At 45.3% G+C, this 18,046-nt stretch overlaps 1 protein-coding gene across 2 annotated transcripts in view; it reads right to left on the bottom strand.

Moving 5' to 3' along the window:
• Nucleotides 1-2,209: 2,209 nt before the first annotated feature.
• ZNF831 (zinc finger protein 831) overlaps nt 2,210-18,046 on the bottom strand; it is a 129,112-nt gene continuing 113,275 nt past the window's right edge. For both annotated transcript variants that reach the window (XM_038572754.1, XM_038572755.1), the window contains exons 12-13: nt 4,524-4,752; nt 2,210-3,350 (exon numbers count right to left, since the gene is read on the bottom strand). The gene's annotated coding sequence lies outside the window, so the exon portion shown is untranslated. The remainder of the gene's footprint in view (nt 3,351-4,523; nt 4,753-18,046) is intronic.

Below are 18,046 nucleotides of genomic sequence, written 5' to 3'. Positions count from 1 at the left end.
CTTTTGGCAAGGGTCCTAAAACTATTTAATGGCAAAAGAATCTTTTCAACAGTCCCGAAAAAACTGGATGCAAGAGAATAAAGTTGGACCTTTATGTAACACCACGTACAAAAACAAACTCAAGATGGTCCAAAGACCCAAACAGAGGAGCTAAAACTATAAAATTCTTAGAAGAAAATATGAGGGAAAAGCTTCATAGCATTGGGTTTGGCAATGATCTCTTGGATATGACACCAAAGGATCAGGCAACAAAGAAAAAGCAGACAATTTGGACTTCATCAAAATCAAAAACATTTGTGCGTCAAAGGACACCACCAACAGAGTGAAAAGGCAACACACAGAACACATAACACAGAAAAACGGGAGGAAATATCTGTAAGTCACATCTCTGATAAGCAAGTGAATCCAAAACATGCAGAGAAACCTAAACTCAATAAAAAAGCAAACATTCAAAAATAGGCAAAGGACATTTCTCCAATGAAAATATCCAAATGATCAATAAGCACATGCCAAGATGCTCAACATTACTAATCATTAGAGAAATACAAGCCAAACTCATGAGGTACCAACTCATGCCCGTTAGGATGGTTACTATCAGAAAAAAAAAACAGAAAATAAGGATTGGAAGCAGGCATATACACAGATATTTGCACACCCACGTTCATAGCAACGCCATTCACAATAGAAGAGCCAAGCGGTGGAAGCAACCCTAATGTCCACAGATGGCTGAACAGATGAATGGAACGTGGTCTACACATACAAAGGAATATTATTATTCAGCCTTAATGTGTGTGTGGGGGGGTCCTGACCCCTCTACAAGAGGATGAACTATGAGGACTTTGCCCTGAGAGAAACAAGCCAGTCATGTAAGGGCAAATACCGTACGATTCCATTCTCATGAACTACTTGGAGTGGTCAAATTCCTGGAGATGGGAATGGAATGGTGGGTGCCCTGGGTGGGGGCAGGGGAGTGGTGGAACTGGGATGCTGAGGAGGAGGGGAGAGGGAGGAGGGAGAGCTAATGCTTCAGTTTTGCAAGATGAAACAGTCCCAGAGATGGGTGGTGGGGATGGTCACACAGCAATGTCAATGTACTAACTGCCACTGAACTGTATTCTTAAAAATGATAAATTCTATATGATAGTAGTTTTTACCACAGTTTAAAGAAATACATTTTTTAAAAGGAGGGGGAGAAAGCTCTCATCACCTCCCCCCCCCAAAAAAAGTTCCTCTTGCTAGCAGTGGCCAAGTGAAATGGTCAGAACCCTTTAGGCTAGGCCAGAAGGGCATAACTCCTATGAGTCTTTGAAGATTGTAATCAAGGCACATCATTTCTTCCTCCTCCCAGCTCCTCTACAAAGCATAGCTGGTCTGCAGTGACCTGCTCAGAGTCTTTCTCCCACCCACTCTTGAAAGGACGGTGAAGCCAAGCGTGTGACCCCAGGGAGGGGCCCTGAAACAGGATCTGCAACCTGTTGCCACTGTAATTTGGCCACAAGGTGCCTAGCATGGAGTGGGCACACTTGGAATGTGACAGTAACCATAGTGTCAGCCATGGGCCCGGTCGGCTACAGGTTCTCCAAAGGCAACTTCAGGAAAAACAGAAGTGAAGGCTTCAAGATAATAAAAGTTTTGAGGGAAAGAGATGCTCCAAATCCCTTATAAAAAATACTAAGAGAAAGGACGGGGAAGGGCAGTCATGTGACAATGACATGAGCAGGCACGAAACCCCAGTGTGGCTGCAGGTTGCATTCAAATCCAGGACTGGACAGCCAGCACTGGTGCTCTGGAAATGAGGGGCAGTGGTGATGCAGATGTGGCTGTGGCCCAGACACAATTCTTCTATAGAATGAACCCTTCCTTCCTCCAGGTGGGACACTGAAAGCCTGGGTTATGTTGTCTCAACGATGTTTGGAGGCTGGCTCCCCGGGAGGAGGGGTCCCTCTACACGGAGGTGAGGAAGTGTGCCCCTTGCCCCCCATGTCTTGAGAAGAGCAGTATCTGTGTGGGTTTGTGACTGAGATTCTCAGGCACGTTTCATCTCCTTTGCTTTGAGGTCACGAGAGTTACAACGTTCAAACTTGCCTGTTCTTTTAACAGAACAGGCTCTTTTGGACCAGTTTCTCTGCCAAGGGGAATTTTGATGTCAGATCCCAATAGTTAGATAAATGAAGGCTTCCATTCCAGTCTGGGCTTTGTTTGGAAAGAGATGCATTATTTAATGAAAAGAGATGCATTATTTAATGACATTTGGAAAATATTTCAAATTAGAGGATTCTTGTGATGTTCAGAGAGAATAAAGAGTAAATTGCCCTACAGAGTTGTCAGTGACAGGAAACAAGATTATTTGCTACTTGCACAGGTTTTTTTGTTTGTTTGTTTACCTTAAATATTTATTCTGTATCAGTCTCTTAGGTTTTCTTTTAAAAGATCTATTTTTAGATATATGTTTATATGAGTTCATCCAGGTAGGACCTCTGGAGCATCTATCAATTTGATCAAATCAGTTTAAAAACCTAGCATGTTCTACTGGGCAATTGGTCTTGCTAGTTTGTTTTCTTCCATAGACTAATTAAATTGATTTGAATTCAACCTTTTTCTGTGCCATTGAGGAATATATGATTATCTCCTCTTATTGCCTGACACAAGCTCTTGACCACTGCCCTCTCCCTTCCCCAAAGTCTGTGTGTTTGGGGAGGGATCTCGGTGGGGGAAATCCCTGGAAACTTGTCTCAGGGGATTAAGGGAGGAAAATTGGCAAATCAGAGGTAATGAAATTAAAGGCAAAACTGAGGCAGAGTGCCATCTACTATAAGATTCCTTGATTTGGTTTTTGCCATGGGTGCGTTTCCACAACAGAGTTAGGAACTCTGACACTTTTCTGGGAAACAGAAAAGCACTGTGGGCAAAGGGTGGCTGAAGGCAATGCTGCCTCTTACCTCTGATGAGGTCGCACGCAGACTTAGGGCCTTTGTTCTGTGTCACAATAGAGTCATGAATGAGATTTCACGGTTAGAAGTAGCTTGAGACACCCAGGGAAGCAGGGCATGGATGGGTCTCTGGAGAAAATACTTACATAAACCAAATGGCAGGCCAGAGGTTGTCTAAATAAGCTTTGGGAAAGAATAATTCTGAAATAAGCTGGGACCAATTCTGTGGTGTAATGAATGTTCAAAGCTGTCCAGATTCAACAGAGGAGAGGGACTGCATCGTCAGGGGTCTGGCCGCCCGATGCCAGAAGCCAGTTACGGAGCTGAGGGGCCACAGGGCTGGCCTCCAAGGCCCGGTCCCCTCAGGCTGATGCACGCAGGAGCTTCGCCTTACAAGACCGTTTCGGAGATTTTTCACACCTGCAAACCAAAGGAAAGGAACACATGCATTCTAGTGACAGAACCCAATTAATTACAGGATCTGCTATAAACATTCAGCTGCGTAACTTTGACAGAAGGCAAATTTGTCATCTCGAGGGGAATCTGACATTGTAAATAAATAAGCGTGATTAGGATGATAAGCAAACTTCTACCCACTTGAAACCCCTTCATTATGAAGAGAGAGGAAGACAGAGACAGGGTGTAAATTTGAGCAAGACAGGGAGTGTTTGGCAAGAAATTAAATGAGTCCCCAGCAGACCAGCGGGTGAGCGGTAGTGACGGGCCGCCTCGGGCGAACGACACAGATTTATCTCCCAGGACCTCCCGGAATGTAAATGGCTTGGATCAGCTTCAGCACCTGCATTTGGAGATGGCAAGCCTCTTCGAAACCTGAAGTAACACATTTCATTCATTTCATCTTATTTTGTTTCGTGTCCTTGCTCAACCCACGTGGTACTTTTTATAGGAGATGTTCATAAATTCTTCAGAATGAGGTATTGCAGATTTGTCTGCACTGGTGGTTCTCAGTAGGGGGCAACTGCCCCCCCCCTCGGGGGGGGGGACAACTGGCAGGGTCTGAGGACTTGATTGCCACAGGTTGGGGGGAGGGATGTTGGCTATGGCATCGAGTGGGTGAAGCTCAGGGATGCTGCTAATGTCCTATAATGCACATGGCGGCCCCTACAAAGAGGTACCTGGCCCCAAATGCCAGGGTTGGGAAACCTTGCTCCACCACACCACACATTTGAAAACATTCAGTCAGCTGGACAACAAACCCTTAATGAGCACTCTTTTGCACCCCAGGCTCTATGTTTAGAAATTAGAGAACTCTTTAGATTATAAGAGGCAAAACCGGGCAGCCCAGGTGGCTCAGTGGTTTAGCGCCACTTTTGGCCCAGGGCGTGATCCTGGAGACCCGGGATCAAGTCCCATGTCAGGCTTCCTGCATGGAGCCTGCTCCTCCCTCTGCCTGTGTCTCTGTCTCTGTCTCTCTCTCTCTCTCTCTCTGTGTCCCATGAATAAATACAATCTTTAAAAAAAAAAAAAAAAAAAAGAAGGGGCAAAACCCAGTTCAGATACACTCAGGTAGAAAAGGCTCTAGTAACTCAAATCTCTGGTTGGGAGCTTTAATGGACTGAGGGCAGTTGGTACCTTCGCACAAACTCTGATCAGATGGCCAATATGTCTGCAAACAAAACGTCGAGTGTATGTTCACTGCAAGTGCTTTATCCTTCTGAGGCCACCTGCCTGACCCAGGCATAGCTTCTGTCTCTTGTCAGTGGGGGTGAGGGAGAGGGGAGCCTGCAGACCCTCGATTTTCTGTTGTCTTCCAGACTTCCTATAGAACTGGTTGACATCTCTCTGAGGTCTGGACTCTTCCCTAGAAGAGAGTGGTAAAAATAAATGTAATTTATATCTAGTTGGAGCTTCAGTGCACACATTGTGCAAGATAATGTCACTTCAAGATGTTTTGTGCAGCCTTGCCCATCAGCATTGTACTGAGAGGGTATCTGGTAAGCTCTGGAGTATTAACAAATCCTAAAGGATTGTGCTAAGCCTCATGCTAAGCTAGCATCTTCCCCTTGCCCTCAAAAATAAAAAAATAACTTGTTTTCCCTAGTACCCATTTTTTACCCATGATCTCAAAAGTGCCATGAGGTCTTTAACAATTAGGACAATATAATTAGAATGTTCTGATACTTGCAAAGAGCAAAAGGCAGGTCGCACACAAGTCCATTACTACTTCTTCTTCAACCAAAAACTTAAAAACTCATTTGGGTACAGCTGGACTTTTACTGCAACTACAGAACCCAAGAACACCAGTGTTGGGGATTTTTTAGATGTTCCTCTTAAATCCATCAAGCTTGCAGATTTGAAACAAAGTTGTTGAACCATCTCACACAAGATTGTCCACAGGAAAGAGTGCATGGATGGAGTTTCTTCAGGTCCCCCTCACCAGGTTGTGACTTGGCTGACAGTTTGTCATTTAAAAATTGCCCATTTCTGGGGAAAGATGGAGAGGTGTCTCGTTTTGTGCAGCTAGGAACCTCCATAGTAGTGTTCTTTCTGCCCAAAGATGACCCTGGTGGCCACGTCCCTGGGGCATGTGGAGAAAAATAACAGAAAGACAGATGAGGTCCATCCAGCCCATAATACAAGACCCTTACATTCTTGTTCCACTTCCTATTTAAAGGCACCTGTGATGTGTTTTGAACCTTTGAGTCTTACAGTATTCTAAGATGGGGCTTTTGAGGCCTAGGACTCTTTTGTCTTTGTATCTATATTATTTACTGAACTCAAGGAGAACCTGGTGAGAAAGGCCAACCAACTATTGCGGTCCCCATTTTACGTACAAGGAGACCAACAGAGGGCCATTTTGGAAGGATCCTTCTGAGGTTACGTGGGAAGTTCATGGAAAAGCCACCGCAAGGGTTCCTTTTGGCCACAAGGTTCTCCTGGGAGCTGTTCAGAAAGAATCTCCCCCTTCTCAAGGCTCACTGTCCCCACTACATGCTGAGCTGTGGCTCTGTGAGCCTCTGTCCCTTTGTCTGTTGGGCTCTTCATCCCAGGCCAGAAACTACTGTGCTGATTCATTTTTCTGGTTTTCCACAGACCCCAGCCTGCCAGCAGCCACAGCCCTAATTTGGAAGCAGCTGAACAAAGCAAAGTGAACAAAGCATTTTGGATTGGGGGTGGAGGACACTGTCCACACTCCAGACTTGGGGTCCCAGAGGGCAAGAATAGGGGCTGATTCATCTTTATGTGAAACAGACACACAACCTGACAATATGAAAATCCTCAATAACCACTTGCACTATTAATCCATTTGTCTAACATCATTGTGCACCTGCTATAGGCCAGGGATTCTCCTAAGCTTCCTCCAAGCATCTCATTGAATCCTCAAAATGACCCTGTATGATCAAGGTAAACGATGGTGTGCATTCTTGAGAGGATAGGATGAGAAAGGTACTTCATCTTTGCAGTCTTCTTCCCCCAAACCTGCAACCACAGCCTAATCATGAGGAAAAGATGAACCCAAATGGAGGAAACTTCACAAAACACCTAACCTGTTCTCCAACAGACAACTACCAAGGTCATCAAAACCAAATACAGTCTGAGAAACTGGCACAACCCAGAGGAGCCTAAGGAGGCATGGCAACTAAATGTCATGTGTTGTTCTGGGTATCTCAAAAGAGACACTGGGAGAAAAGTGGTGAAATCTAAGTGAACAGTGGAGTTCAGTTACTAGTAACATACCAACGTTGGCATTCTCATCCTAGATGTACCATGGAAATGTGAAATGTTAAAAATTGGGGAAATTCGGTGAAAAGTTTACAGGAATTTCTGTACCCTCCTTGCAGCTTTTCTGTAAACCTAAAACAACTTTAAATTTTTAAAACAATTACTTAAATTAGAAAACTTGCTAAAAATCTAACCCTTCAATGTAGGCGCTATTATTGTCCCAGTTGGATGGGCAAAGGTATTGTCCAGAGGAGTTACAAATCATTGTCCCCTAATCTGATTATCATTCTAGCAACTTCTCAGACCCTACTCTAAGCTCCTGTTTACACTGCAGAGACCCTCCCAGGGCTCCTGAGAATTAGATCATGGGAGGGGATCTCGAAGGGATAATTTCTCTGCTTGGAAGCACGAGCAACCCAAATCGCTCTGAGAGGAAGACGGTGAATGAGTCTGCATGGTCTGGGTGCTGGGGGCTCACACAATAATTGAATCGTTCAAGCACTCCCAGGGAAAAATACTGCAAGATTGATTTAGAGGGATGCTCCGGGACCTCCTCAGAAATCCTGTAAGTCTTAGATGTCTGAGTGGTTGAAAAATAGTTCCAATTCAGTGGGGCCCAGGCAGCAGGAAATTATCTGGAGTAACCTCTAACACCATCAAGACACCAAACTTTCTGCCTCTCTACAGAGTCAAAGGCCCACAGCTGCTTCCAATCAGGAAAAGCAAACTTTCCGTCTTGGAGCATCACGCTCTCTCACATTCCCGTTGCCGGCTCCTCAAAGTACCGCTCCCTCGCCCCAGTGCAAGGAAGGAAACATGCACCCTTTCAAAATCCAGACCCAGCATCCCCTTCCTCCTGCTCTCTTTGAGAACACCACTGCTTTGCTGAGTCCTCAGTGGCCTCCAGCATCCCCCACAGGGACCCGGAAGGTACCCTTTCTTCCAATACTTTCATCTGTCACTGGATTTCCCTCAATAACATGCAGGCACGTGGGCTCCAGTGCTGCAAATAGGCAGTGGGCTGCAATGGAGCCCGCTGGCTCCACCTTCCCAACATCCACACTCCCTTCCTCCCAGAGGAGCCTGGACAGGGCTACGTCCCCAAGCACTGCCTCTTGTCCTTGAGCTTCTGATAGAACAGGTCCCACCTCTCTCATCCAGGCCTGGCTTTAATCACCATCCCAGTAAATGGTGGGCTCCAGGAAAGGAACACAAACCCAGTGGGCTCAACTTAAATTTTGTCTCCAGCAATGTAGTCTTGAGCGCTCTTCAACATCCTGGAGGACAGCTCCTGGGTGGCAGGTGTTACAGGTGGCTTGCACAACTTCTGGTCAGAACCCCTTTCCCCCTCGCGGCACCCACATTGGCCAATTAATTCTATAATTAATTAATCACTATGTGATTTATGGTGCCACCTTCCCCTTAGAAAGTCACCATCAACTGTCTGATTCATATTTCTCTATTTTCTTCTGCACTCAACTTTATGTCGGTACTGTTTCTTTCTTATTCTTATGAAAATGCAGGCATCCTATAAACAGTGTCACATCCTTTCTTCTCAGGACTTGGTCATCCCTCCCTGTCATACCCGTCTATGCCTTCTTAATGCTGTAGAAATCCACAGAAAGGTTGTACTACTATTTCACATTGACCTGTTGATGCACACGTAGGTTGTTCCCACTTTGTCATGGCCACAAACAGCACTGTCTTCTCATAAAAATGTATCGGTGGTCTCATAAATGTGTTTATAGGACAAACATCTAGCAGTGGACACATTACTTGAAAAGGAATGTCTGTAATGACCACACCATGGACTGACCTCAGTGGCTCTTTGTTGTTCATTGTGGCTCCATTCTTTGTGGCTACCACCTGAGCAGATGGCTCATTTTTAGTGAGCATCTTGTGAGTGCTGGTTTCTGAGGCATCTCTCAGCATTCAGAACTTTCTGTGCATTTAACCCTGAGAAGCAGAACAGTTCCTACCCCCATTTCACAGATGAGAAAACTGACTCTTGGGGCAAGTAAGAAATTTGCCTAAAATTGCATGACTGATACACACACACACACACACACACTACAGATTTGGCTGCAGTCCTGCCTAACCCTGGAGCCTGGGCCTGTCGCCTTCCCCACTCCCTCCCATAGGCTGTGTCTCTTGAAACTGGGAACATTTTCCTAGTCTGCTCTGCTTCCTGAACTCTGTAAATGCCATTTCCACAATAATCGATTAGAAATTAGAGCGATTGGGGTGAAGTTGGATAAGAAGTTCTCTTCATCTGGTTTGAATTATTATGAAATCAGGATTATGTTGATATTTTTCATGCTACATCCGGAGGAGAGTGATTATTTTCTTTTATTCATTTATTTTCTTTTTCTATCAGCTTCAGTGACTAAATCCACCTCAGTATAACCTTCCGGATCTTCCCAAAATTGCACAGGATGAGGAGGCTTTACTGTGTCCTAACAAGTCTGCTCCGTAGGGTGGGTCAGGCGGCCTCACAGGCAGAAGGGTGCTTCCAAGGTCTTTGTCTTTTGGGCTATTTTGTCCATAAACTTTTGGTTTCCACAGGGAAAACACGTTTCTTCAACACCCCATCTACAAACCTACATAAATTCTTTCACCAATGGAACTCATCTGAAGCCAAACAAAGGCAAATTGTGTCTTCCGGGGCTGGGGCTACCATGTTCCTCGGCTGCTGGTCTGATACAGCATAGTGGGAAACAGCAGAAGACTCCATGGACAAACTAGCTTTGCTGTCCTCTCATTCTTGCTTCTGTCTCCGTGGCTTCCTTCAAAGACTTTACTTAGACTTTCTGGACTGCTGAATGGCAGGGGTGAGGAGGGGGAAGGTTTTACACCTAGAAAGGATGGCCATATCTCCCAACAAAACTTTGTCTGTGGAGAGGGAGGCACTGACAAATTTAGCAAAGGTATCAAGGACATAACACATATAAAACGTTCACCTGGTAAACCCTCAACTTCCCACCCTGGGATTTAAAACCTGACCTTCTAAAGTATCAGCTAAGAAACCCAGTACATTCCCATGCATAAACACACTGGAGACATTTACAGTGCCAGCATTGGGAGTTGAGGCAACCTGGAGAGTGGACAGGGATAGGCTGGTAGGGCTATCCCATTAAGTAAATATATGAGTTAAAAGTGATGGTTAAGGTGAATACCTAGCAACATGGATGAATCTTAACAACATAGGAGTTAATTTTAAAAATCAAGAAATAGAACAAGATATATGACAAGATCATTTATATAAATTGGAAATACATGCACAACATTTACTTATTGTAATAGAAGTTACAATACTGGTTCCGTTGGGATGCAGGGTGGGGCAGTAATTGACTGGGAAGAGCATGGGAAAGGCCTTCTGGGTGCTGGGGGTCTTCTGTACCTTGATCCTGGTGGTGGCTATGAATATAGACATATGTGAAGTCTATTGAGCAATACACTTAAGATTTGTATTTATATGAGTGTATGCATATAGACATGCATATAGACCAATAATACATATCTTAAAAATAATACAAACAAAGTGATTAATACATTTGCATGTTGGTCAGTGGGGTCGAAGTGAAACAGAGTGCAATAAGGTGGTAAAAGAAGATAAATAGTTAGATGGGTGGAGGGATGGGCAGGTGAATTAAGAGAAAGATACCTGGATGGATGGAGAGATGGGTGGATAGATGGAAGGGAGGATTGACAGAAAGATATGGCTAGATAAATGGGAGGACTGAGAGAGAGATAAAGGGCTGGCTGGCTGGATGGATGGATAAACTAACAGATACAGCTAGTTGGTGGGGTGGTATAATGTTATTGTTCTTGATCTGCCACAGTAGGCACAAGTAGCAGGCATCAGAAGCTAACTCCAGCTAGCTTAAGCATGGAACAAATTGATCAGAAGGACACTGGTTAGCTCACAGAACTGGGGAATCAGGCTCAGAAAGCAGGCCAGCCCACAGGGAACCGAGAAGCCACAGAGGGCTTGCCACAGAGACGACCTGGATGCTGGATCTCGAGCAGGCAGGCTTTAATCATCCTAGAGACTGTGTGTGTCTCCCTCAAGTCTCAGAGTCCTGGCTGAGAGCATACAGTTGGCCAAGCAAGGACATGGGCCAAAGCCACCGTCATGTGGGTTGGTGGGAAAGGAACCAGCATCTCTGTTGCCTTTTTGCTCCTATAGTGATAGAAGGAGGCCACACTAAGGGGACCTCCCCCAGAGAGAATGCGTGTTTCCATTCCAAGCACCCATTCCTGCCTCACTGCTCTGATACAGCAGAGGAGGGGGTGAGAAGAGCAGTTCTCGGGGTTCAGGCTCTGAGGACCGTTCTGGTCAGTAAGGCCGAGGGCACTTGTGGAACATTACGTTCTGAGCAAGCAGCAGCTGGGAGCAAAACCAAAGAGAAGAAAAGGCAGAGGCTGGCTCAGGGTATGTGTGGGCATATGGGGTTGTCTTGTGCAGGGGGCCCAGGAGGCAAGCGGGTCTGGCGCTGGGCTTTCCTCACTTCAACTGGGAAAGCCCCAACAGAACCAGGACAAGTTCTGCCAAAAGGCTCTATCCAGTTAGGATTCGTAGAACAAGGCTCTCAGGAGGCTCAACCTGGACCACTCCCCAAAGCTGGGCCTGGACCTCTTGGTTCTGGAAAGCAAGTTCTGAAAAGTTTCGTTGAGTTTAAGAATACAATAAAAAATATTAACTATTAATGAGTTCTCCACCACAGGCACTTAGATCGGATCTGGAGTGTTTATCCATGATTTGGGGCATGACAGTAATGAAGTAAAATCCTGTGCTATCCTGCTAGTTCCACCCAGGGCAAAATCTCCATTCCGCGCAGCTATCAAAGTTAAATCCATGGGGTATATGACAGGGCCTCGTAAATTGTAAAGCATTATGCAAATGTAAGTAAGATATCATTATTATCCTGGGTTGTGAAGGTCCCTTGTGGTATTGATGATTTTTTATATGACAAAGATCTATGCTTTTTCTGTGCTGAATTAATAATTCACGTATGCTAATAAAACAAAGAAATCCAGTTGCCAGTGTCTCAAAAACAATCTTATTTCTTCCCATGAATTCTAATGTGGCCGTTTTTTTCCCTCGTCTTTTCTTTTTAACTGGCAAATGGAAACAGGTGAGTTGCAAAGTCTGGGGCATTTTGAGCCATAAAGAATAAATGGTCTGTAGATTTAAAAAAACGGGGGTGGGTGGCCGTGAGAAACATTCTTCTGCATTTGTTTTGGCCTCAGAGCATCCCCTCAGCTACAAGCCCTTGGATCAACGGCCCCCTTTTTGGTCAAAGCATGAGAGACATGAGCTGATGTGACATTCTTGCACTGGCCCTTAAATGAGCCTGCCTTATTCATCCTCCACAAACAGGTATGGTGGGTTGGCCCCACCACCAGGTAACCCATGATGGTAGAGAGCTGTTCTGATGGCTGAGGATTTCTAGAATTTTCCAGATGATCTGATAGACTCATCCTCTGTGGGCGACTTCTGATCCCTGGAGATGTTCTAGAGAGGATTCAGGTGTTTCAGGGATGGTCCAAATCTTACAATTTTCCAAAGACTCCCATCTCGATTCCAGTATTCACCCTCTGTCCACTGAGCACTGAGATGAACTGGCTCTTGGGGTCTGGGGCGGGATCTTCTGTGTTTCAGAGGGAGGTCACCCTGCTTCAGGGCTGCCCCAGAGCCCCTGTTTCCCTGGAGCATCATGCATCAGGCATCACTATGGGCTGTCTGCCGGAGAGGTGGTAGTGGGAAGTCCCTGCAGGCAGAAAGCTGGGTGTAAATGCCAGCTTTGCTGCTTCACTTGTGTGGCCTCAGGCAAGCCTCTTAACCCTTCTGTGCCTCGATTTCCTCATCTGCAGAATGGGGATGAAAATTGCCCTTGCCCTGGAAGGTTGCAGCAAAAATCTAATGACTTCCTACAGTGATCCTTATGGGGTGTTCTAGGGACCCCAGGCCCTTTCAAGGCTCTGATCCTATTTTAGCAATAAGATTCAGGGGTACCTGGGTGTGGCTCGGTTGGTTGGGCATCTACCTTCAGCTCAGGTCATGATCTTGGAGTCCTGGGATCAAGCCCCGTCGGGCTCCCTTCTCCCAGGGAGTCTGCTTCTCCCTCTGCCCCTTCCCCAGCCCCACTTGTGCTCCCTCTCTCATACACACACACACACGTATGTGAATATATAAATAAGCAATAAAACTCAGATTCTGTTAGGACCACACAGTGGAGTTCTCTGGAGATTACATGGAGTGTGATATTGCAACAGACATTAAAAGAAATCTGCAAAAATGGTGAATAATGCCCCTCTTTTCCCTAAATACTCTGGAAAATATCACTGGTTTCCATTAAAAATGCATAATGGGTTTATTATTGCTATTTTTAAATGAGTTAATAAATAATTCTGCATGTGTTCAGTGTTAATTTCTAATACAATAAATATTGATCACTATTCTGTAACAGGGATTTTGTAACAAAAGCTCTTTAGAGCTCTCCATCATTTCTAAGGGCCTCAAGGAGTCCGGAGGCCAGAACTGCTGATAATCCAAGCAAAGTGCTCAACTAATGTAACCAGTATGCATGGTGCTTCCAAATGACCCAGTTTATAGAAGGGGATACTGAGGCACAGAGTGAGGACTCCAAGCCAGACAGAGCGTCAGAGCAGAGGGAAACGCTAGCCCAGGTTTGTCTGAGTCCAAAGACTGTGTGTTAGGCCAGACGTCAAGCTTCTTCTCATGCAGTCTTCTATGTTATCTAGCAACTAGGCAGAGGTGACCCTGGCTCTACACCTGGTAGAACCTCTGGAAAGGCTTGCCATATGAGTAAATCCACAAATGAGCCCCCCAGCTTACATGGTATAACCGAACATACCTTGTTTTGAGCCTACCACATGTCAGCCATGTGCCGGGGCTAAGACAGGATTCCTCCAGAATGAGAACAAGCCTGTCTTGATCTCCGAGTCTTCGATGTCCCCCACAGCTGGGCTCACAGTAGCTACTCACTATGCACATCATCAAGCCCAGGTGAATGTGGGGCGGGGAGGCTGTTGGGGATGTGGTCCTACTCTCTATAGAAGCAAAAGCTTTCTTGTTAAAGGAAACCAGCATCCACACTAATAATCAACTCCATCACAAAAACCTTATATTTTGTTTGAATACCAGAGGAAAACTCTGGAAGCTTAATAGAAGAGGATCTAAACTTGGATGCTAAAGAATTCATATTAATTCAGAAAAGCCTTCCTCCTGTCCCTCATCTTATCTCGACATTAGTGAACTCCTGAAATATCATTTAAAGTCAGACACAATCTGCCTTTTGTCTCTCTGACTTTCAGGGTAGAAAATGGCTGAATGCATCCAGGGGTATTTCTTATTCAAGGCAGATCTGAAACCTATTCAGGCCGGGGCCATTGCAAGGGCTTTGCAGGAAGGAAAGTACCATGCGCTTCAGCAGAGGGCTGGCAAGGTGGGGCCCCTAGAGGTTGGGGCTTTACACCTCCACAGTGCTCACCCCCAATACCCTAATTGCATCGTTTTACGGGGTGGCATGGTTCTGCTCAAATGCATACACACATGGGGCACAGCTCTCCATCCACATGAATTCCTCTCTCTGGTACACCAGGTAGTCATTTGAAATTCATATGTATGTAATTGAAAGCTACATTTCCTCCCGCAGCGTAGGAAACCACCAAGCAGTGACCACAATGGTGATTAATAATATAGCCTCCCCCACCCCCACCCCAGCTCCTAGGTTTAGGGTAGAAGTCAATTAGATTTCTACCTTTAAGTTCCCTGCTGCTCCAAAGCATATTATTTTATTCAATCTGTCAGTAATTTCCAACAATCTGGTTATAAAATCAAAGTACGATCTTTAAGGCTTTTTTTTCCTCCATCCTATCCTCCTATAGTTTTTTTTCTCCCCCAGATGAAATAGTGATGAAACCTGCACAACGAGGCTCTGATCGTTCCTTGTGCGCTGTCCTTGCATGTTCCTGAGGCTGCGGGCTTCTTTTGGAGGAGGGCTCTTACTTCTCCGGCACGGGAGGGGACTGCAGCTTTACTTTCTCGACCACTTGTGAAAATTGAGTTGTCACAGTGTGAGGAGCCCATGGGTCGTTTCTAATCCCCCCTGCTGGGCAGTGTTTAGCTTTGGGTCAGCGGCACAGGCCGAGGCAGGTACCAGGACAGCTGGGACAACAAGCCTATCTTTGTTACCCAGGGGCTCCACGCTGCCTTGAAGCCATCGGTGGTTTAAGAAGTTAAATGTTCCTCATTCTCAACAGTTTCCTTAATTAAAGACCAATATGTACCTTCTGTTCCCAAGCTCCCATCCCTGACGTGTGATCTTCTGACACTTTGAAGACAGCGCATTTTGAAGTGCTTTCCCCTCATGCGCTCCTTGGCGGGTGTGGACCACTTTTGTAAGTGCCAAATAAAAGACAACTCATCTACACTGACCCAAGAATTGGTTTTTTAATTGGATGATCTCTATGGGGGAGAGCTCAGCTACTAATTGAAAAGGTTAAGCTTTTCAAACTTTATGTTAAGGACTCAGCCTACTGAACGCAGTAAAGCAGCCCGGATGGGGCAGGAGAGGGGCACACCAAGAGAGCCCTGAGCAAGACCACAAATCCTTACAGCCTCTTCTTCCTCAAGCCCAAAATAGGCTTGTTTTTCAAATGCTTCTCCACCATTCTCTCTGCATGAAGACAGAACAAGGGACAGAGAGGGAGAGGCGGATTCCAAACATGAGTCTCTTCTGGAATTTTATCAGATTCTACTTGATTTCGATTCTGTTCCTACATAAGTCAGAAAAGGAACTGCTTACTCCATGAGTCCCACAAGACATAACACTGGATGGCAGACATTTGGAGTCTTCTGGACATTGAAATGACCTTTTTCTTTCATCTTTTCAACCAGATGAACACAAAAATTGCAAGGCGATTCAAGCCACCTACTCCTTCATTACAAGGTTTACGGACTGTAGTTCTCAAATCCCATGGTTGACTGATTCATTTTATAGCTTAGATTAGCCCATGTAGATGGTCTGTTGGTGAAAATTACAGTGGCCAGGTTCAATGGGATGACAAAAAACTAAAGAGATCTGTGTGGAATTTTGCACAGCTCTGCATAGTGCCCCCTTGGGACACATTGAAAGAAGCTAATTTAACCTTAGGTACCTCCCATTCTCAAAAACAAGACAAACTTTCTGGGCAGGTCTGCCATTCATGTTTTAAACCAATTTCCAGCTTTCCAGTCCCAGAAGAACTTTCCTAGATCCCCAAGCACGGTTTGGAATTTGTGCATAACTCTGCCCGTAGAATCCTTCAGATTCAGTCTTGCCCTACAGTTTCATTCCTGCTTCCCAAGGCCCACAGGCCATACCTGTCCTCTCCTCCTGCAACTCAGAGATCCTTCACCAGGAGCACTGTTCCCCTCATGGCAGGTCAGTCTTCTGAGTTCAGCCCAAAGACTCCCTGATTCTGTTGGCTCCCCCAGATTATTTTCTCTTTTTTCACCTGCATAGTCCCTTGTTAGCATCTGTTAGGTTGTAAGTAATATGTAATATTTTGTTTAATGACAGTTTCTCTACCAGGCTGTGCTGGGCAGATGGCAGATGCTCAGTACATATTTGCTGCATAGGAAGGAAGAGAGGAAAGGAGAGAGACAGGGAGGGAAGGACAGAGGGAGGTCAGGGGCCTGCAGTGGAGCCTCACTGGGGTAGACACTGTGAGGTGCTACCTCAATCCCCAACCCCACTAGTGAAGGGCTGCTGCCCCAGCTTCTGGGAGTGCTGTCTGCAGGCAGCCTTTTAGCTTCTGGTCTCTCCAAGGGCTGCCTGGGCTACAGAGAGCTGCCTCCCCTGGGGCACAGCCCTTCTCCAACACAATCCATGGATTGGCCAAGGCTGTCCTTGAGTTAGAGTACATGCCTCCCTCTGCCCTTACGGCTCCCCTATGCTACTTTGCACAGGTGTCGATCATCCCAAGGGGCCTCCCAAACCAACCTCCAACACTAAACTCGGGATCTGTTTCCAGGAAAAGCCAACCTGAAACTCTCATATACCTCTCCTTGCAAATGGATGCTCTCCAAAGCCTAGGAGGAGCCAACCCCTGAAACTCAGGTTCCAGTGGGGGAAATCCTGGTGATATGCCCCCGCTGTACCTCTAAGTTGAACCATAACAGTTTTGGCAAAAATCTTAGAAGAAATGGCCTTTCTGTAACCACCACTGGAATTGGCGATGAGGCATCTAGAACTTTCACACTATTGAAAGTGATTTTAAAAGTAGAAAAAGTCACAGAAAGTGTAGCCTGGTGCCTGGCAACATACCAAATACCCAATGGATGTTTGTTGAAACAATGAAAGCTTCTTTTTTCCTTGTTCTGATTCTCCCCTAAGAATTTAAAACCAGAAAAAGATAATAAGACTAACATATTCGGCCCCATGCAGTTATTTTCTTCAAATCACTTGTTTTTAGCACAAAAGGGATAACTACTTGTGATGTATTTTTCCATTATTTTCTTTGTGCAGGAGGTTTTTAAATTAATTTATTCTCTCTCTGCATCAGGTTGTCTTATAATTGAAGATGTGAAGTGTTTGTCTTCCACAGGCTTTCTGGTGATGTCTTTCTGCTGTTAGCATCTTCTTTGTCTATGCTTGTGATCCCTGCCAAATTGCCCACGGAACAGCAACTCAAGTGCATAAATTATAGGACCACATAGGCGCTGCTCACATCTCTTTGAGTCTAAATGTCTTAGGACAGAAGTTTTCTTTTTGCAAAACAAACACAATCAAGCCTTGATTAACTAGAACATCTGGGGAACGGGGTAGTCCGGATAATTTAATTTTCTGGGTAATTTCCAGGTAACCAGAAATTCATCAATATTTTCAAAGCCTTAGGCAGAGATTCTTTATACAATTTACTGCTTTTCTTTGCACTTTTAGCAAGGATAGTAGGACATAATGGAAAATTTCAGAGGCAGAATGTGGTTGTGTCATGGCAAGAATGTTGGACTTCAGGGCTGAACTCCAGGTGTTAGTTACAACTAACTCCAACTCAAACCAGGACAAAATCCTCTGGTTCTGTTTCCTCCTAAACAGAAGAAAGCACGAGCCAACAAACTGGCTCACCTTAGTCAAATCTGAAAACTTCCTGGTGCCTAGATCAGTATGCATTCTTTTTCTTTCCTTTTGGCTCTGGAGGTCCAAGGAGACCATATGAGAGTTTGGGTTGCATTTACCCTCACAGTAAAATCCAAGTTCTCGTTCTAGAAATATTTTCTGAATGTCTATGCGACATTCAAACACCTGTTGGCATGGATTTACCTTCCCTTGTCCTAGTTCTTTCTCCTCAAGGTGGAATGAAGAGTAGAAAAACCAAATGAGATTCTGGGTAAACTGTACCATAACCAAGGGATGGCCTAC

Source organism: Canis lupus, chromosome 24 (genome assembly GCF_011100685.1).
Source record: "Canis lupus familiaris isolate Mischka breed German Shepherd chromosome 24, alternate assembly UU_Cfam_GSD_1.0, whole genome shotgun sequence".
Classification (NCBI taxonomy): Eukaryota; Metazoa; Chordata; class Mammalia; order Carnivora; family Canidae; genus Canis; species Canis lupus.
The sequence above is the reverse complement of the archived record's forward strand: the minus strand, read 5'-3'. Positions and strand labels throughout refer to the sequence as shown.